This window comes from Oncorhynchus gorbuscha, linkage group LG01, assembly GCF_021184085.1.
Source record: "Oncorhynchus gorbuscha isolate QuinsamMale2020 ecotype Even-year linkage group LG01, OgorEven_v1.0, whole genome shotgun sequence".
Classification (NCBI taxonomy): Eukaryota; Metazoa; Chordata; class Actinopteri; order Salmoniformes; family Salmonidae; genus Oncorhynchus; species Oncorhynchus gorbuscha.
The window spans coordinates 118,027,908-118,038,734 of record NC_060173.1 but is presented as its reverse complement, the minus strand read 5'-3'; positions in this window follow the sequence as shown (position 1 = coordinate 118,038,734).

The window sequence follows — 10,827 nt, the reverse complement described above, 5'->3', positions numbered from 1 at the left end:
GTCTGCTGTTCCCACATGCTTCAAGAGGGCCACCATTGTTCCTGTTCCCAAGAAAGCTAAGGTAACTGAGCTAAATGACTACCGCCCCGTAGCACTCACTTCCGTCATCATGAAGTGCTTTGAGAGCCTAGTCAAGGACCATATCACCTCCACCCTACCTGACACCCTAGACCCACTCCAATTTGCTTACCGCCCAAATAGGTCCACAGACGACGCAATCTCAACCACACTGCACACTGCCCTAACCCACCTGGACAAGAGGAATACCTGATGCTGTTCATCGACTACAGCTCGGCATTCAACACCATAGTACCCTCCAAGCTCGTCATCAAGCTCGAGACCCTGGGTCTCGACCCCGCCCTGTGCAACTGGGTACTGGACTTCCTGACGGGCCGCCCCCAGGTGGTGAGGGTAGGCAACAACATCTCCTCCCCGCTGATCCTCAACACGGGGGCCCCACAAGGGTGCGTTCTGAGCCCTCTCCTGTACTCCCTGTTCACCCACGACTGCGTGGCCACGCACGCCTCCAACTCAATCATCAAGTTTGCGGACGACACAACAGTGGTAGGCTTGATTACCAACAACGACGAGACGGCCTACAGGGAGGAGGTGAGGGCCCTCGGAGTGTGGTGTCAGGAAAATAACCTCACACTCAACGTCAACAAAACTAAGGAGATGATTGTGGACTTCAGGAAACAGCAGAGGGAACACCCCCCTATCCACATCGATGGAACAGTAGTGGAGAGGGTAGCAAGTTTTAAGTTCCTCGGCATACACATCACAGACAAACTGAATTGGTCCACTCACACTGACAGCGTCGTGAAGAAGGCGCAGCAGCGCCTCTTCAACCTCAGGAGGTTGAAGAAATTCGGCTTGTCACCAAAAGCACTCACAAACTTCTACAGATGCACAATCGAGAGCATCCTGGCGGGCTGTATCACCGCCTGGTACTGCAACTGCTCCGCTCTCAACCGTAAGGCTCTCCAGAGGGTAGTGAGGTCTGCACAACGCATCACCGGGGGCAAACTACCTGCCCTCCAGGACACCTACACCACCCGATGTTACAGGAAGGCCATAAAGATCATCAAGGACATCAACCACCCGAGCCACTGCCTGTTCACCCCGCTATCATCCAGAAGGCGAGGTCAGTACAGGTGCATCAAAGCTGGGACCGAGAGACTGAAAAACAGCTTCTATCTCAAGGCCATCAGACTGTTAAATAGCCACCACTAACATTGAGTGGCTGTTGCCAACACACTGTCATTGACACTGACCCAACTCCAGCCACTTTAATAATGGGAATTGATGGGAAATGATGTAAATATATCACTAGCCACTTTAAACAATGCTACCTTATATAATGTTACTTACCCTACATTATTCATCTCATATGCATATGTATATACTGTACTCTACATCATCGACTGCATCCTTATGTAATACATGTATCACTAGCCACTTTAACTATGCCACTTTGTTTACTTTGTCTACATACTCACCTCATATGTATATACTGTACTCGATACCATCTACTGTATGCTGCTCTGTACCATCACTCATTCATATATCCTTATGTACATGTTCCTTATCCCCTTACACTGTGTATAAGACAGTAGTTTTGGAATTGTTAGTTAGATTACTTGTTGGTTATCACTGCATTGTCGGAACTAGAAGCACAAGCATTTCGCTACACTCGCATTAACATCTGCTAACCATGTGTATGTGACAAATACAATTTGATTTTATTTTATTTTATTTGATAAGTCACAGGCGGTAAGTCACTGGTGGTAAGAACAGATGATAAGTCACAGGCTGTAAGAACAGATGTTAAGTCACAGGCTGTAAGAACAGATGTTAAGTCACAGGCTGTAAGAACAGATGTTAAGTCACTGGTGGTAAGAACAGATGTTAAGTCACAGGCGGTAAGAACAGATGTTAAGTCACAGGCGGTAAGTCACTGGTGGTAAGAACAGATGTTAAGTCACAGGCGGTAAGTCACTGGTGGTAAGAACAGATGTTAAGTCACAGGCGGTAAGTCACAGGCGGTAAGAACAGATGTTAAGTCACAGGCGGTAAGTCACAGGCGGTAAGAACAGATGTTAAGTCACAGGCGGTAAGTCACTGGCGGTAAGTCACTGGTGGTAAGAACAGACGTTAAGTCACAGTCACAGGCGGTAAGTCACAGGCGGTAAGAACAGATGTTAAGTCACAGGCGGTAAGAACAGATGATAAGCCACAGGCGGTAAGTCACAGGCGGTAAGAACAGATGTTAAGTCACAGGCGGTAAGTCACAGGCGGTAAGAACAGATGTTAAGTCACAGGCGGTAAGTCACAGGCGGTAAGAACAGATGTTAAGTCACAGGCGGTAAGTCACTGGCGGTAAGTCACTGGTGGTAAGAACAGACGTTAAGTCACAGGCGGAAAGTCACAGGCGGTAAGTCACAGGCGGTAAGAACAGACGTTAAGTCACAGGCGGTAAGTCACAGGTGGTAAGAACAGATGATAAGTCACAGGCGGTAAGTCACAGGTGGTAAGAACAGATAAGTCACAGGCGGTAAGAACAGATGTTAAGTCACAGGCGGTAAGAACAGATGTTAAGTCACAGGCGGTAAGTCACAGGCGGTAAGTCACAGGCGGTAAGAACAGATGATAAGTCACAGGCGGTAAGTCACAGGCGGTAAGTCACAGGCGGTAAGAACAGATGATAAGTCACAGGCGGTAAGTCACAGGCGGTAAGTCACAGGTGGTAAGTCACTGGAGGTAAGAACAGATGTTAAGTCACAGGCGGTAAGTCACAGGCGGTAAGAACAGATGTTAAGTCACAGGCGGTAAGTCACAGGCGATAAGAACAGATGTTAAGTCACAGGCGGTAAGTCACTGGCGGTAAGAACAGATGTTAAGTCACAGGCGGTAAGAACAGATGTTAAGTCACAGGCGGTAAGTCACTGGCGGTAAGAACAGATGTTAAGTCACAGGCGGTAAGTCACTGGTGGTAAGAACAGACGTTAAGTCACAGGCGGTAAGTCACTGGTGGTAAGTCACAGGCGGTAAGTCACAGGCAGTAAGTCACAGGTGGTAAGAACAGATAAGTCACAGGCGGTAAGAACAGATGTTAAGTCACAGGCGGTAAGAACAGACGGTAAGTCACAGGCGGTAAGTCACAGGCGGTAAGAACAGACGTTAAGTCACAGGCGGTAAGTCACTGGTGGTAAGAACAGACGATAAGTCACAGGTGGTAAGTCACTGGTGGTAAGTCACAGGCGGTAAAAACAGACGTTAACCTCTTGCTCCTACCTGGCACGCAGGCGTCCCATCTAGAGCTCTGGAAATGCAAATGCGCTACGCTAAATGCTAATAGTATTAGTTAAAACTCAAACGTTCATTAAAATACACATGCAGGGTATTGAATTAAAGCTACACTCGTTGTGAATCCAGGCAACAAGTCAGATTCTTAAAATACTTTTCGCCGAAAGCATGAGAAGCTATTATCTGATAGCATGTAACACCCCAAAAGACCCGCAGGGGACGTAAACATAATAATTAGCATAGTCGTCGCTACACAAACCGCACAAATAAAATATAAAACATTCATTACCTTTGACCATCTTCTTTGTTGGCACTCCTAGATGTCCCATAATCACTATTGGGTCTTTTTTTCGATTAAATCGGTCCATATATAGCCTAGATATCGATCTATGAAGACTGTGTGATAAACGGAAAAAAATTGCGTTTCATAAGGTAACGTCATTTTTTTAAATTCAAAAAGTCGACAATAAACTTTCACAAAACACTTCGAAATACTTTTGTAATGCAACTTTAGGTATTAGTACACGTTAATAAGCGATAAAATTCATCAGGAGGCGATGTAAATTCTTTAGCTGTCCGTCTCGAAAAGATGTCTGAAGAGAGCTCGACCAAAACATCCGGTCGGAGACCGGAGGGAATCTGTTCCCTTGATTCGGTTTGACCAAGAATCAAAGCTGAATCAAATGACAAGACTCTAGACATCGTGTGGAAGCTGTAGGCACTGAAACCTCGGTCTCATGTAATTCGGTTCACTTTGAACAATTCCTGGAAGTCGCGCATGGATATATATTTCCATTTTCAGTGATCAGATTTTCTTGCACTTTTCGATGAAACGCACGTTCTGTTATAGTCACAGCCGTGATTTAACCAGTTTTATAAATGTCTGAGTGTTTTCTATCCACACATACTAATCATATGCATATACTATATTCCTGGCCTGAGTAGCAGGGCGCTGAAATGTTGCGCGATTTTTAACAGAATGTTCGAAAAAGTAAAGGGTCGACTGAAGAGGTTATGTCACAGGCGGTAAGTCACTGGTGGTAAGAACAGACGTTAAGTCACAGGCGGTAAGTCACTGGTGGTAAGAACAGACGTTAAGTCACAGGCGGTAAGTCACGGGCGGTAAATCACTGGCGGTAAGTCACAGGCGGTAAGTCACAGGTGGTAAGTCACAGGCGGTATGTCACAGGTGGTAAGTCACAGGCGGTAAGAACAGACGTTAAGTCACAGGCGGTAAGAGCAGACGATAAGTCACAGGTGGTAAGTCACTGGCGGTAAGTCACAGGTGGGAACAACAGACGTTAAGTCACAGCCGGTAAGAACAGACGATAAGTCACAGGTGGTAAGTCACAGGCGGTAAGAACAGACGTTAAGTCACAGGCGGTAAGTCACTGGCGGTAAGTCACAGGTGGGAACAACAGACGTTAAGTCACAGCCGATAAGAACAGACGATAAGTCACAGGTGGTAAGTCACAGGCGGTAAGTCACAGGCGGTAAGTCACAGATGTTAAGTCACAGGCGGTAAGAACAGACGTTAAGTCACAGGCGGTAAAAACAGACTAAGTCACAGACGTTAAGTCACAGGCGGTAAGAACAGACGTTAAGTCACAGGCGGTAAGAACAGACGTTTCAGGCGGTAAGTCACAGGCGGTAAGTCACAAACACTTTTTCCTCCTCTGGAGAACTGGGCTGTGGGAGCAGGTGGGTCTCATGTTTGGGGCTAATTATTTAACTGGGTTGAATACAGAGACATCAGGTAGACCTGAGTTATTAGGCTTCAGTTATTGGTTCGTTTTGTTCGTTTTTTTTTATGTGGTTGCAAGGATCCACAACAGTTGTTGTTTGTATATGCAAAAATCCAGTGTTGCATGTTTAGTGGTTCTATTCCCATGTCCAGGTTAGTAATTATACTCCCATGCCCAGGTTAGTGGTTCTAATCCCATGCCCAGGTTAGTGGTTCTATTCCCATGTCCAGGTTAGTGGTTCTATTCCCATGCCCAGGTTAGTGGTTCTATTCCCATGTCCAGGTTAGTAATTATATTCCCATGCCCAGGTTAGTGGTTCTATTCCCATGTCCAGGTTAGTGGTTCTAATCCCATGCCCAGATGAGTGGTTCTATTCCCATGCCCAGGTTAGTGGTTCTATTCCCATGTCCAGATTAGTGGTTCTGATCCCATGCCCAGGTTAGTGGTTCTATTCCCATGTCCAGGTTAGTGGTTCTATTCCCATGTCCAGGTTAGTAATTATATTCCCATGCCCAGGTTAGTGGTTCTATTCCCATGTCCAGGTTAGTGGTTCTATTCCCATGTCCAGGTTAGTAATTATATTCCCATGCCCAGGTTAGTGGTTCTATTCCCATGTCCAGGTTAGTGGTTCTAATCCCATGCCCAGATGAGTGGTTCTATTCCCATGCACAGGTTAGTGGTTCTATTCCCATGTCCAGGTTAGTGGTTCTATTCCCATGCCCAGGTTAGTGGTTCTATTCCCATGTCCAGGTTAGTAATTATATTCCCATGCCCAGGTTAGTGGTTCTATTCCCATGTCCAGGTTAGTGGTTCTAATCCCATGCCCAGATGAGTGGTTCTATTCCCATGCCCAGGTTAGTGGTTCTATTCCCATGTCCAGATTAGTGGTTCTAATCCCATGCCCAGGTTAGTGGTTCTAATCCCATGTCCAGGTTAGTAATTATATTCCCATGCCCAGGTTAGTGGTTCTAATCCCATGTCCAGGTTAGTAATTATATTCCCATGCCCAGGTTAGTGGTTCTATTCCCATGCCCAGGTTAGTAATTATATTCCCATGCCCAGGTTAGTGGTTCTAATCCCATGTCCAGGTTAGTAATTATATTCCCATGCCCAGGTTAGTGGTTCTATTCCCATGTCCAGGTTAGTAATTATATTCCCATGCCCAGGTTAGTGGTTCTAATCCCATGTCCAGGTTAGTAATTATATTCCCATGCCCAGGTTAGTGGTTCTATTCCCATGCCCAGGTTAGTAATTATATTCCCATGCCCAGGTTAGTGGTTCTATTCCCATGCCCAGGTTAGTGGTTCTATTCCCATGCCTAGGTTAGTGGTTCTATTCCCATGCTCAGGTTAGTGGTTCTAATCCCATGTCTAGGTTAGTGGTTCTATTCCCATGCCCAGGTTAGTGGTTCTATTCCCATGCCCAGGTTAGTGGTTCTATTCCCATGCTCAGGTCAGTGGTTCTAATCCCATGTCCAGGTTAGTGGTTCTATCTTAAAACATCTCGTTATTTATTTTCTCTCTGACCAGCACGATTCAAAATGACAATTAGTACCCTAGATATGTAATTGTGTTGGTGTTGTCAGCAAAATCTCCTCTGGCGATGTAGAGGTGAATCCAGGCCCTGCAGTGCCTAGCTCCACTCCTATTCCCCAGGCGCTCTCTTTTGACGACTTCTGTAACCGTAATAGCCTTGGTTTCATGCATGTTAACATTAGAAGCCTCCTCCCTAAATTTGTTCTATTCACTGCTTTAGCACACTCTGCCAACCCGGATGTTCTAGCTGTGTCTGAATCCTGGTTTAGGAAGACAACCAAAAATTCAGAAATTTTAATTCCAAACTACAACATTTTCAGACAAGATAGAACTGCCAAAGGGGGCGGTGTTGCAATCTACTGCAAAGATAGCCTGCAGAGTTCTGTCCTACTATCCAGGTCTGTACCCAAACAATTTGAACTTCTACTTTTAAAAATCCACCTCTCTATAGCCTGCTATAGACCACCCTCTGCCCCCAGCTGTGCTCTGGACACCATATGTGAACTGATTGCCCCCCATCTATCTTCAGAGCTCGTGCTGCTAGGCAACCTAAACTGGAACATGCTTAACACCCCAGCCATTCTACAATCTAAACTTGATTCCCTCAATCTCACACAAATTATCAATGAACCTACCAGGTACCTCCCCAAAGCCTTAAACACGGGCACCCTCATAGATATCATCCTAACCAACTTCCCCTCTAAATACACCTCTGCTGTGTTCAACCAAGATCTCAGCGATCACTGCCTCATTGCCTGCATTCGTAATGGGTCAGCCGTCAAACGATCTCCACTCATCACTGTAAAATGCTCCATGAAACACTTCAGCGAGCAGGCCTTTCTAATCGACCTGGCCGGGGTATCCTGGAAGGATATTGATCTCATCCCGTCAGTAGAGGATGCCTGGATATTTTTTTTAAATGCCTTCCTAACCATCTTAAATAAACATGCCCCATTCAAGAAATTTTGAACCAGGAACAGATATAGCCCTTGGTTCTCCCCAGACCTGACTGCCCTTAACCAACACAAAAACATCCTATGGCGTTCTGCATTAGCATCAAACAGCCCCCGTGATATGCAGTTGTTCAGGGAAGCTAGAAACCATTATACACAGGCAGTTAGAAAAGCCAAGGCTAGCTTTTTCAAGCAGAAATTTGCTTCCTGCAACACTAACTCAAAAAAGTTCTGTGACACTGTAAAGTCCATGGAGAATAAGAACACCTCCTCCCAGCTGCCCACTGCACTGAAGATAGGAAACACTGTCACCACTGATAAATCCACCATAATTGAGAATTTCAATAAGCATTTTTCTACGGCTGGCCTTGCTTTCCACCTGGCTACTCCTACCCCGGTCAACAGCACTGCACCCCCAACAGCAACTCGCCCAAGCCTTCCCCATTTCTCCTTCTCCCAAATCCATTCAGCTGATGTTCTGAAAGAGCTGCAAAATCTGGACCTCTACAAATCAGCCGGGCTAGACAATCTGGACCCTTTCTTTCTAAAAAATTATCTGCCGAAATTGTTGCCACCCCTATTACTAGCCTGTTCAACCTCTCTTTCGTGTCGTCTGAGATTCCCAAAGATTGGAAAGCAGCTGCGGTCATCCCCCTCTTCAAAGGGGGGGACACTCTTGACCCAAACTGCTACAGACCTTATATCTATCCTACCATGCCTTTCCAAGGTCTTCGAAAGCCAAGTCAACAAACAGATTACCGACCATTTCGAATCTCACCATACCTTCTCTGCTATGCAATCTGGTTTCAGAGCTGGTCATGGGTGCACCTCAGCCATGCTCAAGGTCCTAAACGATATCTTAACCGCCATCGATAAGAAACATTACTGTGCAGCCATATTCATTGATCTGGCCAAGGCTTTCGACTCTGTCAATCACCACATCCTCATCGGCAGACTCGACAGCCTTGGTTTCTCAAATGATTGCTTCGCCTGGTTCACCAACTACTTCTCTGATAGAGTTCAGTGTGTCAAATCGGAGGGTCTGCTGTCCGGACCTCTGGCAGTCTCTATGGGGGTGCCACAGGGTTCAATTCTTGGACCGACTCACTTCTCTGTATACATCAATGATGTCGCTCTTGCTGCTGGTGAGTCACCTCTACGCAGACAACACCATTCTGTATACTTCCGGCCCTTCTTTGGACACTGTGTTAACAACCCTCCAGGCAAGCTTCAATGCCGTACAACTCTCCTTCCGTGGCCTCCAATTGCTCTTAAATACAAGTAAAACTAAATGCATGCTCTTCAACCGATTGCTACCAGCACCTACCCGCCTGTCCAACATCACTACTCTGGACGGCTCTGACTTAGAATACGTGGACAACTACAAATACTTAGGTGTCTGGTTAGACTGTAAACTCTCCTTCCAGACCCATATCAAACATCTCCAATCCAAAGTTAAATCTAGAATTGGCTTCCTATTTCGCAACAAAGCATCCTTCACTCATGCTGCCAAACATACCCTTGTAAAACTGACCATCCTACCGATCCTCGACTTTGGCGATGTCATTTACAAAAAAATATAGCCTCCAATACCCTACTCAGCTAATTGGATGCAGTCTATCACAGTGCAATCCGTTTTGTCACCAAAGCCCCATATACTACCCACCATTGCAACCTGTACGCTCTCGTTGGCTGGCCCTCGCTTCATACTCGTCGTCAAACCCACTGGCTCCATGTTATCTACATGACCCTGCTAGGTAAAGTCCCCCCTTATCTCAGCTCGCTGGTCACCATAGCATCTCCCACCTGTAACACATGCACCAGCAGATATATCTCTCTAGTCACCCCCAAAACCAATTCTTTCTTTGGCCGCCTCTCCTTCCAGTTCTCTGCTGCCAATGACTGGAACGAACTACAAAAATCTCTGAAACTGGAAACACTTATCTCCCTCACTAGCTTTAAGCACCAACTGTCAGAGCAGCTCACAGATTACTGCACCTGTACATAGCCCACCTCTAATTTAGCCCAAACAACTACCTCTTTCCCAACTGTATTTAATTAATGTATTTATTTTGCTCCTTTGCACCCCATTATTTTTATTTCTACTTTGCACATTCTTCCATTGCAAAACTACCATTCCAGTGTTTTACTTGCTATATTGTATTTACTTTGCCACCATGGCCTTTTTTGCCTTTACCTCCCTTATCTCACCTCATTTGCTCACATCGTATATAGACTTGTTTATACTGTATTATTGACTGTATGTTTGTTTTACTCCATGTGTAACTCTGTGTCGTTGTATCTGTCGAACTGCTTTGCTTTATCTTGGCCAGGTCGCAATTGTAAATGAGAACTTGTTCTCAACTTGCCTACCTGGTTAAATAAAGGTAAAATAAAAAATAAAATAAAAAACTGTCAGCTAATATGGCCCACCCTCGTAGTGTCATCTAATATGGCCCACCCTCGTAGTGTCAGCTAATATGGTCCACCCTCGTAGTGTCAGCTAATAAGGTCAACCCTCGTAGTGTCATCTAATATGGCCCACCCTCGTAGTGTCATCTAATATGGTCAACCCTCGTAGTGTCAGCTAATATGGCCCACCCTCGTAGTGTCATCTAATATGGCCCACCCTCGTAGTGTCATCTAATATGGTCAACCCTCGTAGTGTCAGCTAATATGGCCCACCCTCGTAGTGTCATCTAATATGGCCCACCCTCGTAGTGTCATCTAATATGGCCCACCCTCGTAGTGTCATCTAATATAATATGGTCCACCCTCGTAGTGTCATCTAATATAATATGGCCCACCCTCGTAGTGTCATCTAATATAATATGGTCCACCCTCGTAGTGTCATCTAATATAATATGGTCCACCCTCGTAGTGTCATCTAATATAATATGGTCCACCCTCGTAGTGTCATCTAATATAATATGGTCAACCATCGTAGTGTCATCTAATATGGCCCACCCTCGTAGTGTCATCTAATATAATATGGTCCACCCTCGTAGTGTCATCTAATATAATATGGCCCACCCTCGTAGTGTCATCTAATATGGTCAACCCTCGTTGTGTCATCTAATATGGCCCACCCTCGTAGTGTCATCTAATATGGCCCACCCTCGTAGTGTCATCTAATATGGTCAACCCTCGTTGTGTCATCTAATATGGCCCACCCTCGTAGTGTCATCTAATATGGTCCACCCTCGTTGTGTCATCTAATATGGCCCACCCTCGTAGTGTCATCTAATATGGTGCCACCCTCGTAGTGTCAGCTAATAAGGTCAACCC